At 48.9% G+C, this 12,123-nt stretch overlaps 1 long non-coding RNA gene across 1 annotated transcript; it reads left to right on the top strand.

Moving 5' to 3' along the window:
* Nucleotides 1–614: 614 nt before the first annotated feature.
* Nucleotides 615–2,951, top strand: LOC119872652. The gene is made up of 2 exons (XR_005361559.1): nt 615–872; nt 1,920–2,951. It is a non-coding gene; the product is annotated as an uncharacterized LOC119872652 (long non-coding RNA).
* The last annotated feature ends 9,172 nt before the right edge of the window (nt 2,952–12,123 follow it).

Genomic DNA, 12,123 nt, shown 5'->3' with positions numbered 1-12,123 from the left:
GGACTGAGCCACCCGAGCACCCCCTGCCTGGGATTTCTAATACTTATTCCTTGTCTTTCCACTTTCGCAGTTCCCTGAGGACAGACACAGTTTCTTTCTGGTGTCTGGATCCCTGCGAGCTGCCCCCCTCCACACACACACACACACACACACACATACAGACACACAGCACCTGGCTCACTATGATGGTGAGTGAACACAATAGAAGTCAGCCTTTCAGTGTCTCCCTCATTAAAAAAGAGACAGAAAGGAGATCCCTGGGTGGCTCAGCGGTTTGGTGCCGCCTTCCACCCAGGGTGTGATCCTGGAGTCCCGGGATCGGGTCCCATGTCGGGCTCCCTGCAGGGAGCCTGCTTCTCCCTCTGCCTGGGTCTCTGCTTCTCTCTCTGTGTGTGTCTCTCTCATGAATAAATAAATAAAACCTTTAAAAAAATTTTTTTAAAAAAGAGAGAGACAGAAGGACATTATAGAGCAATATCTGGGACCCAGTAAGAAAAAGATGTGAAAGAGCGTCAGTGCTTACGTAAAGGTAAATATTAAGGGAAAAGAACCCGAGGTGCGGGGGCACCTGGATGGCTGGGTGGTTGCGTGTCTGCCTTTGGCTGGGTCCCTGCCTCTCTCTCTCTGTCGGTCTCTCATGAATAAATAAATGAAATCGAAGGAAAGAAAGAGAAAGAAAAGAAAAGAAAAGAAAAGAGAAGAAAAGAAAAGAAAGAAAGAAAGAAAGAAAGAAACCGAGGTGTGAGCAGAACAGTAAGACAGAAATCCAAAAAAAAAAAAAAAAAAAAGGCAGAAATCCAACAGTTCTCTTCTGGAACCATCAGCATCCGAATCCGGAATCGAAAACTGCTCGGTCTGGGTCTCTGCAGGAGGTAACAACAACAGGCAATGCCCTTGCCCTCGGGAGGTGCTATGCCTCCGGGGAGGGCTCCCCAGGCATCCTCCTCCACCCTCGTCGCCACCCTACTATCTTCATTTTACGTGGGGGGAAACTGAGGCACCCGGCAGTTAACGGCCTGGCCCAGGCGGAGCGGGACCGAGCCTCGAGGCGCCCCCCCCGCCCCCCGCACGGTCCTTGGGCAGGTCTGCAGGGGGGGAGCGGGGAGGGGGCAGGGGGCAGGCCCCGGGACGTGCGTTCCCTCCGCCCTCGCCCTGCAGGCCCGGGGCAGGAGAGCCGGAGCCGCAGCGGCTGGAACCACGGCTCGGGCTCTGGGCCCGGCTCCCGGGCGCCCCGCAGTCGGGGTGGGGGTGCAGACGCCGGAGAAGGCGGGGGGCCCGCAGGACGAGCCCCGAGGCGGCGTGTCCTTGCCACCGACCACCGCGTCCCCCAAACCCTTCCTCGGGAAACTATTTGAGACCCAAAATGACAGCGCGATGCGTCCTCAATAAAAAGCGCACGGGGACCGACGGGGGGCCGCCTCGGGAGGGGACCGCCCCCCGCGGGAAGGTCTGCAAAGGGCCGCGGGAACCCCCGCGCCCCCCCTCCGCGCCCCCCCCGCGCATCCCCCGCGCCCCGTCACGCCCCCGCGCCCTCCCTGCGCACCCCCCGCGCCCTTCCCCCCGCGCCCTCCCTGCGCACCCCCCGCGCCCTCCCCGCGGCCCCGCCCCGAGCCCTCCCCGCGCCCTCCGCGCACTCCCGGCCGCAGGTCCGCAGGTCCCCGGGCGCGCGCCCTGCAGGGAGCCGGGAGGCGCGGGGGCGCGGCGGGTCCCGGGGCTGCAGGGTCCCCGCGCGCTCAGCCCCGCAGCTGCCCCGGGGGCGGGGGTGGGGGGGTGGGGGGTGCGAGCTCGTGCAAAAGGAAAACCGAAAATGAGCAAAGCCGCTGGCCTGGAAGAACCGGTTCCCGCTGCAGGAATGCATGCGGCGCTGCTGTTTTCGGTGCGACTTTTATTCATGAACTTTTTTTTTTTTTTTTTTAAAGAATCGCCATCGCTGATGATGGTGCCAGCGAGAAGGGTTAGCGCCGCTCCAAAGAAGCTCGAGTCCGGATTTCCCTCCTCGGCTTTCGGCTGGGGAGGTGATGCCGGGGTCCGGGGATCGAGTCCCGCATCGGGCTCCCTCTGCCCGGGTCTCTGCCTCTCTCTGGGTATCGCATGAATAAATACATAAAATCTAAACACAAAACAAAAACCGTCACCAACAACCCCCTCCACACACACACACACACACACACCTTGTTCCAGGCCCAGGCTCCAAAGATAGACAAAGGTGTTAGAGGTGGGTCTCCCTGAAGGGCCTCCAAGGTCCTTCCCGGAGCCAGGCCTCCAGCCGTCCGCACCAGGCCGATTTTTCTCAGACCAGACACCCACCACCCATAGGGAGTCAAAATGAGAACTTCAGTCCTTTGTATTATTACCCTCCTGGAAAGAATTCCTACATTCAGGCATACCCAGCGTTCATGCTTTTAGACCGGTGATCTTACTATGGACGCTTATTAAAAGGCCCCTGATAAATCAGAGGCCTGCGGGAGGTCCCCACCCCCTTACCTGGCCGAGTGGCACAGCAGAGAGCTGGGGGGGCCTCCGATACCCGCACAGGCTGCAGAACCCAGAGCTTGGAGACCTGGTCTGGCTTGGAACAAGGGGTCGCTGCTGCCACCGCCGGTGGACACTGGGTTGGGTGGTGCATGCCAACACCAGCAGGTGGCGGTTGGGGTGGGGGGGGGTTAGCAGGTCCCTGGGTCTCATCGCCCACTCGTGGTCCACTCCCCAGGTGGGAGGCAGAGGAGGATGTCCTCATCAGCATCCTGCTTGAGCAGGAGAAGAGCCACTTCTCACTATGAAAGTACCTCGGGGGGATTCCCGTTAAATAAAACTGCTTGGCGATGACCTAATTTGTTCGTTCAAGAGGATAAACTCTTCTTATCCATACATTATTATTGTTGTTATGGTTTCCGGCGTTAAATTATACATAAAAGGCCCAAGCCTGTTTCAGAAATAAAACATTTTCAGAACATGAATCTTAATGAGATCCTTACACTAAATTGTGCCCGAGAATGGCATTACTGTAGCTGCCCCAATTTGTAATCCTCAACGCACTTTTTAAAAATTATTGTAAAATGTATTTTCTTATAATGTGTTCATTCATTACCACAGACCTGCCTGTTGCCTTTTTGGTCTTAGCTTATTTCTCAAAAAACAAACTTCAGAGTAAACCCCTTTGCAGTCTTTTGCCTTTCCTATGTCTACTTTTCCTTCATAAAACTTGTCCAATTTTCTAGGGGGCTTCGGGGGGCTCAGTGGTTGAGCGTCTGCCTTGGGCTCAGGGCGTGACCCCGGGGTCCCGGATTGAGACTGCATCGGGCTCCCCACAGAAAGCCTGCTTCTCCCTCTGCCTGTGTCTCTGCCTCTCTGTGTCTCTCATGAATAAATAAATAAAATCTATTAAAAAAAAAAAAAAAGCTTGTCCACTTTTCCTCCGATAAAGTATTTTCAAACAGAAACAGATCTACAAATAAGGGTTCTCCAAAGTGCAGTTCTTAGAACACGGGTCCTGCAAGACCCTCCCTGGAAATGAAGTTGACCAGTGCGTTTGGGGAATGCCACGCGTTCTCCCCATCCTAGCTTTACAAATCACATTGTCTTGCGGTCAAGAAACCTGCTGAACTCGGCTTAGCCCAGCATTTCTCAAACTTATTTGCATGTGGAACCCTTTTCTAAACAAGGCTTATTAATATGCTGCAGAAAGGTTTCTTTCTAGGATTACGCTTTGGGAATTACTGATTGAGACCATCTAATATATGGAATAATTATAGGTCAGATAACACTGAGATAAGTCAAGCTGCAACATAAGAATCTTTTTTGCAGAGGAATCTGACCTTAATTGCTATTTGTGAATTTCATAAATCCACTGTGTTAAAAAAAATAATCATGCCTTAAATACGTAGGTGATTAGAGGCTGTGTGAGAACCCTGAAACTACACAGAAGAAGGTTCCAGAAATATCCCTTTTATCCCTTGGGAACTATAATCCAAAGTGTGGTGGATTCCGTATTTGTCGAGTCAGCCTCTCCATCAGTCCCAACGCACTGGGAATATTTAAAAATAGTTCCCATAATATAGACTCCTTGCAATGCTCAGGAGAAAGGGCCACCCAGTCCAAACCTGTTCTACTGTTTGAGCCCCAACTTTGGCCCCCCTCAAAATAACCATGCATCCCAAGAAGACCTCTGCTACCTGAAGATCTGCGTGGTTGACAAGCCTTTGGGGCCTTTCCTGTCCCTTACGGTAGGGCTATCAGACAAAAACACACAAGCAAGCATCATCCTTGAGAACAAGACAGTCAAACCAGCAGCCTAAGGGGCCACTCAAACTGTGGCTCATCTGGACCAATTTGTATTTGGTGAAAACATTTCATAAAAGGAACTCCGGGAGCACCTGAGTGGTGTAGACCAAGCACCTGCCTCTTGGTTTCCACTCAGTTCCAGATCTCAGGGTCCTGAGACAGAGGGGCCCCTGGAGCCAGCTGCGGGCTGCACACCCAGCGCTGAGTCGGCTTAAGACTCCCTCTCCCTCCACCCTCTCCCCTTGGTGAACTCTCTCTCTCTCTCTCAAATAGATAAATAAGTCTTTTTAACAAATAAAAGGAACGCCAGGTGTGTCAAGCATCTGGGCTAATAGGAAGTGGGGAGCATACTAGTCCTTCTCAATCCGATATTCTTCAGGAAGTGGAAGGGAGGCATTTACATTAAAACACTTACGGAAGTGCCTTATATACCCCTACCCAGCCCTAGGTCCCGAGGAGCACTTTCCTCCCCCACTTTCACATGCTAAGGCACAAGAGAAAACATGAATATAACTAAGAAATTATGCATTACATTTGTCTCATAGTCTTCGTAACACTTAGGGGAAAACTAGGCAAAAAAAAATAGATGCTCCATAAACACTAATCAATTGATTAATTAATTGACCAACTAATGGCCCTTTCAAAGTTACTTATTATCCGAGAGAAGCTGGGCTTATACTATGAACACTTGGTTCCTGTTTTACCCCAGGAGATTATTTTCTATTTCAAGGAAGCCTCACAGTTTAAACTGGACTGTGAAAAATGAACCCAAACAGTCTGGCAAATAGCTCTTAAATTCTATTCCACCCACAAAATTTGCATTACTTCTGTTGATATTTGTCAAATGCCACCGGGCCCTTTCTATCATCTTTTCTCACACAGAACAGCCTGGAACTAAGCGTATCTGCTCTCTGTTACCTAATAATTATGGATTTTATGGAAACTTTCCAAGGGAATAGAAATGATAGGCAAAATAGATTTCATCTAAGTCCACCAAATGATTGCTTTTTAAGGTCTCATGCTTGACTTGTTTAAGATAGAAGCACAAGCTTAATCTCATCACTAAGAATTACTAGGATCACATAACATATACCATTAAACACATGGGTCTATCCTGAGAAATTTCATTGTAATCAGCCATATTAATACCCAGGATCTGCTCCTTAAAATGCTGGTAGTTTAACTGACTAGCTATGTTCAAAGTAGAGAAATTATCCAGCGCGCATCTGGTTAAGAATTTGTAGCAAAGATCGTGCTTCTCATACTTTTACAGAAAATGAAAGTGATACTTAATTATCAAAATAAAAATCTTCTGAATCTGCATGTGTCAGACAACTTCCCCTTTTGCTGTTATTTTCAACACCCCCAAGGAGGAGAAGAACTGAAAGTGATCTTTTGGTGTCGTCTGTTCGAAGAAACTATTTTCCTGTTCAGGATAAGTAATTTATTTTTTCCCCCAATTTTTATTTATTTTTAAAGTAATCTCTACACCCAACAGGGGGCTCGAACTCACGACCCCAAGACCAAGAGTGTCATGCTCCACGGACTGAGCCATCCAGGCGCCCCAGGAATTTCTTAAGGCAGTTTGTATAGGTGTGAACAATGACACTGTGTAGCCAAATAACGTACTGAGCACAGGCCGGGAGATTAGATTCAATGTAAAATATGTGCTTTGGAGTCACTCACGGTCCCCGTGTGCCTTTCCGGGAGGGAACTTTAACAAGTCTTCCAGCGGTGCGTGACCTTGGCTTCCCGGCCTGCTCATTGTCTCTCGGTCCTCTTGCTCCTCCAGGAATATTTTCAGGTGGTTTGATGGGACACATCCCCACCTTCTAACCCAACCAAAGCAAGCTTACTGATGGGGCTTTGACGTCATCATATTTTACCCTGGAAAGTTCCAGCTGGTCAGGAAAATGGGACAGCTGCAGGCCGGCGCTCCTGCTGCCACCTCTTGGCCTTATGACGAAATACATCACAGAGAGAGGAAGGGACAACTCTGCTCCCCGCAGTCTTCAGGTTGAAGACTGTTGGTGTCTCCTTGCGTGCAGAGAGGGGGACTCCCGGGGACTCCCAGGCCCTGTGGACAACATGACAAAGTCCCGAGACACTCGGCCCTGGACACAGCACCTACGCGAAACCCTCTGCGACAGCTCTGGGCGCCCCGGATCCGGGGTGGATCTGGACACGCCCGTCCCCGCATCTGGCCCTTTCTAGGCCGAGCGGAGCAGCCTCGTTCTTTTGGTGCCACGACCAAGATCCTGTAAACTGGGAGAAGGTGGGCGCTCTGAGAGGATGTGAGAACGCAAGATGCGGGCGAAAAGTTCTGACGTCCACTGGCTTTGAGTTCACAATGGGTAGGTAGTGTGGAAAAGACAAAAATAAAACAGACTTTTCCCTGCAGCCCCAGAATGTTTGGATTCCGTTTCAAAGCTAATCAATGGGAAGGACCCGCTGGGAATTGGGGCGGCTCTAGCCAGCAGAAACATTGCGCCTTTGACCCCTCCAGGGCTGATACTGTAAATCCTCCCCCAGCTGAGTATTGGGTCAGATGATGTGATCTGGTGCATGTCGTCTGGTTATTCATTTAGTTTCTAGAAATGTCCCGCTGTGTTTCTATGAATATTTCTGCAGCACGAGTCGCACGGGGGAGAGAGCTGCCTCTGAGTTGGACAGATCCCCGACCCCGAGGCCTCCCCGACCCCTTCTCGAAATGAAGCCATTCCCCCCATTTCCTACCGACGAAGGAGAGACAGGCCCAGTCCTCAGAGCATCTGAGAAGCTGCTTGAACTAATCCACCCGGCTTGCCCCCTAATGGAGTGATTGGCAGACACCTAAAGAGATATCGATTGGGCCAGTCGGTCCAACACCCTGGTTTTTTTACCAGTCGGTGCGACCGAGGTATTAACCCAGGAACACCTGGACCCTGGACACCGTCCCTCCGTGCAGCTAGCACGCCCCTAGGAGTTCCCTGGTCTCTGCAGGGGGAGACACCCAGAACGACCGACCTGGTGGCTCAGTCCACTGAGAGGAACAAGAAGCTCTCCCATTCCAATCCTTGTTCTCACTGAGTTTGATCTTTTTTTTTTTTTTTTTTTTTAGATTTTATTTATTTATTCATGAGAGACACAGAGAGAAAGAGGCAGAGACACAGGCAGAGGGAGAAGCAGGCTCCTGCGGGGAGCCCGATGCAGGACTCGATCCCGGGTCTCCAGGATCACACCCCAGGCCGAAGGCAGACGCCCAACCGCTGAGCCACTCAGGCGTCCCTCACTGGGTTTGGTCTTTATCTTTGCGTTGTCACTCATATAGCATGCCATTCCGCCAACATGCAATTTTTTCTTTGCATCTTGAAAAATAAATGGTCATTATTTTATGGGGGCGAAAAGGTTGCCCGGTGCGCTGCGAGTGTTACTAACCAGCTCACAGCAATTTGACAGACTCCTAACTGATGAAGCAATGAGCCCTAATAGGGTTGCTGCTACCCATTCCGGGGCTGCTTCAGGAGTTTTTACGTCTTATTAATGTAATAAAATGTAGCTTTTACAGTTATCTACAGTATGTGATTACAAATGCATGCTATTGATATTATCCGTGTGATGCTTGAGTTTCTTTTCCATTAATAGAAACTCTGCATTTTATACATTAATTATACAGAGAATTAATGATGGCTTATACAAGTCCGTCTACAAGTAGACACTTTAGAGGCAATTATACTCATAGCAGAGTAGTCCTCTCTTGAGTGACAGGCTTTGTTCCAAAAGATGGTTTTTAAATGCATTTGTTCATAAACATAAAGTGGCACTCTACAAGGAATAAAGTGAGCGCGCTCATGTTAAACGCAGCTTCAGGGGCGCCTGGGGGGCTCAGCGGTTGAGCATCTGCCTTCGGCTCAGGGCGTGATCCCGGGGTCCTGGGATCGAGTCCCACGACGGGCTCCCCGCAGGGAGGGGAGCCTATGTCTCTGCTTCTCTCTATATATCTCTGACTATATAAATTTAAAAAAATAAGAGAACAGTTGTTGCCACGTTGAACATGGGTGGCCTCCCTTCTTGTAAAATTTCATCCAAAGATATTTACATTTTGACTTTATTGTTTGCATCACTAAAAATGATGCTACAAAGACTCCAAACTCAGTTTGCCCAGAATGAAACCACCACTGTCTTCCGCCAGTGTTCCTATCACAGAGGATGCCCGCCCCCCATCACGCAGCTCCAAAAACCAAAACCAAGGGTGTGTGTGGGGGGGGTCATTCCTCTTCTCTTTTCTAATCCATTACCAAGCTTTGTGGATGTCACTTCCTAAGTATCCGCAGAGTCTGCTCACTTCACCCCACATCCGCCGTCACACCCTGGTTAGAGCTGCCTCGTATCTTACCTGGGGCCCCGCGATGGCCCCACATCCACATTGGGTCCTTCCTCAAACCCATCTTCCATGTTGCAGCAAGAGGATTATGTGAAACTCAATTCATGCCACCGTCTCCCCACTGAAGACATTTAAATTCTTCTTATTGACCTTGAGATAAACAACAAACTCTTTTCCAACAAAATCCTTGTCTACCATTTTGAAAATTTATTTCTCCTTTTATTTCCATCAGTGCCATTTGCCTTTCCTTACTAGAACTTTAAACTTGTTGGCCGTTTCTGCCCTTGGAGGTCATGACAAGGTTAATAATGTTACAAAACCAGGACACACATCACTTCTAAAGGTCACGACATTAAGACTCTAGTCTGGATTTCTTTTTTTTTTTTTAATTTAAAATCAATTCATTGACATATAGTGTATTATTAGTTTCAGAGGTAGAGTTTAGTGATTCATCAGTTGCACATAACACCCAGTGCCCACTACATCACGCACCCTCCTTAATGCCCATCACCCAGCTACCATATCCCCCCACTCCACTCCCCTCCAGGGACCCTCAGTTTGTTTCCTATGGTTAAGGGTCTCTTATGGTTTGTTTCCCTTTCTGATTTCATCTATTTTTTCCCTCCTTTCCCCAGGTTCATCTGTTTTGTTTCTTAAATTCCACATATGAGCGAGATCATATGGTTTTTGTCTTTCTCTGACTGACTTGTTTCGCTTAGCAAAATACCCTCTAGTTCCATCCATGTCGTTGCAAGTGACAAGATTGCTTTTTTGGCTGAAGAACATTCTATTGTGTATACAGACACCATTTCTACGTTATTCATCCGTTGATGGACCTCTGGGCTCTTCCCATGGCTTGGCTACTGCGGTCTAGTCCAGGTTTCTTAAACCAGATAACAAGAGTAACTGAAATTGGAACAAGGATTTTTGGTTTACTGAAGGTGAATAAACTTCTAGAACACTTCCATTCACAAAAATGGGATGGACCTCATCCGGTTCATGAACTGTGAAGGGAAAAAGAGGTTGACATCCTTTTTTTTTTTTTTTTTTCTTTAAGATGTTATTTATTTATTCATGAGGGACACACACACACAGAGGCAGAGACACAGGCAAGGGGAGAAGCAGGCTCCCTGTGGGGAGCCCGGTGCAGGACTCGATCCTTGGACCCCGGGGTCACTCCCTGAACCGAAGGCAGACACCCAACCACTGAGCCCCCCAGGCATCCCAAGAGGTTGACATCCTTATTTCAGAATTGAGAAGACAGAAGAGGAGGTCACCCATCTAACTGGGCAGTTGCCGTGTGCCAGCCACCATGCTAGGCACCTGCAAGTAGGTTATTTCACTTAATTTGCCCACAAGTGCAGGCACGTCAGTCTTCTCTTTATCTGACAGATGAAAAACGTAATGCTAAGAAGGTTCACATCTTTGCTAAAGGTAGCACAGCTGTTCTCTGGCAGAGTTACTATCTGAACCCCAGGCTGACACTCGAGGACAGGCTTCTTCCTAAGAGAGAATGCCACTGTGGAAACTGTCCCCTCACCTGTTCCAAAAGGTAGCTCCGCACCGTGGAATGACTTCCACATCCCTTTCCTACCATGTGCTGTCTCTATTGCTGATTTTCTATCCATCCTTCCCTTCTCCCCTAATCCTCTAGATCACTAAAATTGATCTCACTTCTAATTTTTGTTACCTCTCCTCTTACGTCACCTCTTCTTTCTCACCTCTGATCGTTGTTACCTACAGTCGCCTTCTCTCCGAGCCTTGTGCTCTTTCTGGTGACCTCCTCCAGCCAAGGACATGTTTCCCGGGGTGTGGCTAGCCAGCCCTCTGGACACCTGTGGCACACCCTCGAACCCCTTCTAGGATGTTCAGGGCGCCTCTTGGATCTTGACCTCTGACGGAAAACCCACGAGTCAAACACACGTGGACGTGTGGTTGGGATTGCTGATGCCTGTATAGCTATTACTTAACAACATTCGTTCTCCGGAATTGAGCTCGGGCCGATGGTGACAAATGACACCACTGTGATGACCACAGTATTTCACTGTCCTGTTTAAAGATATTATTTGGCCAAGTCAAGGTTAAAACCACGTCGTGGTACAAAGTAAGGGTGACATTACGGGACCTCCATGAGACGCGGCATAGACACCTACTAAGAAACACTTATTCATATTCATTCATATTCATCTAAGTTAAAAATATTTTGGGTGGGGGAGCACCTGGGTGGCTCAGGGGTCGAGCGTCTGCCTTGGGCCCAGGTCGTGACCCCGGGGTCCTGGGATCGAGTCCCATGTTGGGCTCCCTGCATGGAGCCTGCTTCTCCATCCGCCTGTGTCTCTGCCTCTCTCTGTGTCTCTCATGGATAAATAAATAAAATCTTAATTTTTTTTTTTCCTCGTTGCAGCTTTAAAGTATCTCAGGAGAGATGGTTTGAAGCCTTGTGAAAACTTCTTCAGAACTTTTAGCCCATATACTCTTTACTTTTTCAATTCACTCTGAAAATTTCTGATGATAGAGGACTTGCCACGACTAAAAACCGAGTCCCAGAAGAGTCTGACCAGCTGCAGGCCCGCGCTGTCACGTAAATCACATTTGTCAAGGGGAAGCAAAAGTTCATTGAGATCTTTTTGAAACGAAGCAGTGTCTAGCAGGCCCCCCACTTGGGGGGCAGTTGGCAGCGCCCCTATATAAGTGGTGTCTATATGCACAAGTGCACGAGAGGAGGCAGGGCCGTCCAACCACAGAGGCCTTGCACCTGGGGCTCCAGGGGGCACGAGCGTGAAAAGAAGGAGGCTTATTCGGAGATGGACAGGGAGCCCTGCTCACCTGCGCTCTCTGCGGCCCCGTGTCCGCAACGGAGGCCCCGAGGCCTGTGCTTTTAAGAGCTTCACAATCTCAGGTCTGGCGACACAGGATGTTTGCAAACTCCGGGAGGGGAGGGCTGCTGTACCGGGCCCACACCCTCCGAGGACCAGCACCACGGCCTGTTAGTTGTGATTTCATCTAATTAATACATAACTGCGGAGCTGAAAGGCAGGATTTCACAATCGAGCAGGTCGCCTCAATTTTCAAATTCCTTTAGGTGGAAAGCAATCTCCAGCAAGGCTTTCAGCACCCTGACATATTTATTCTTCCTCTTCAGATTCAAACCATTCCAAAAGGTGAATAAAAAATACAGCAAAAGCAGCCGGCTTGTCTACAGTATTTACATGCTTTACATACCTTCAAAATATGTAGCTTATTAATGACTGGTTTTTCCAACCTCCTCAATACGCTTTTTTATTAGCATGACATTCCTTAACTCACAAGTGCCGAGCCGTCTCGCACCCTGCGAGGCTCCTTTATGGTATTTAATATAAAGATAGAACAGTATTTATATCCCTCACAATAAGAGAACGGATTGTTTTAAGGCTATACAGCCTAGATGTGATAAAGAAAGAAGGAACCTTACAAAATGATAAATATTTTCATTAAAAAAC

Source organism: Canis lupus, chromosome 7 (genome assembly GCF_011100685.1).
Source record: "Canis lupus familiaris isolate Mischka breed German Shepherd chromosome 7, alternate assembly UU_Cfam_GSD_1.0, whole genome shotgun sequence".
NCBI lineage: Eukaryota > Metazoa > Chordata > Mammalia > Carnivora > Canidae > Canis > Canis lupus.
Note: the sequence above shows the minus strand (reverse complement) of the source record. Positions and strands in the feature narration are given on the sequence as shown.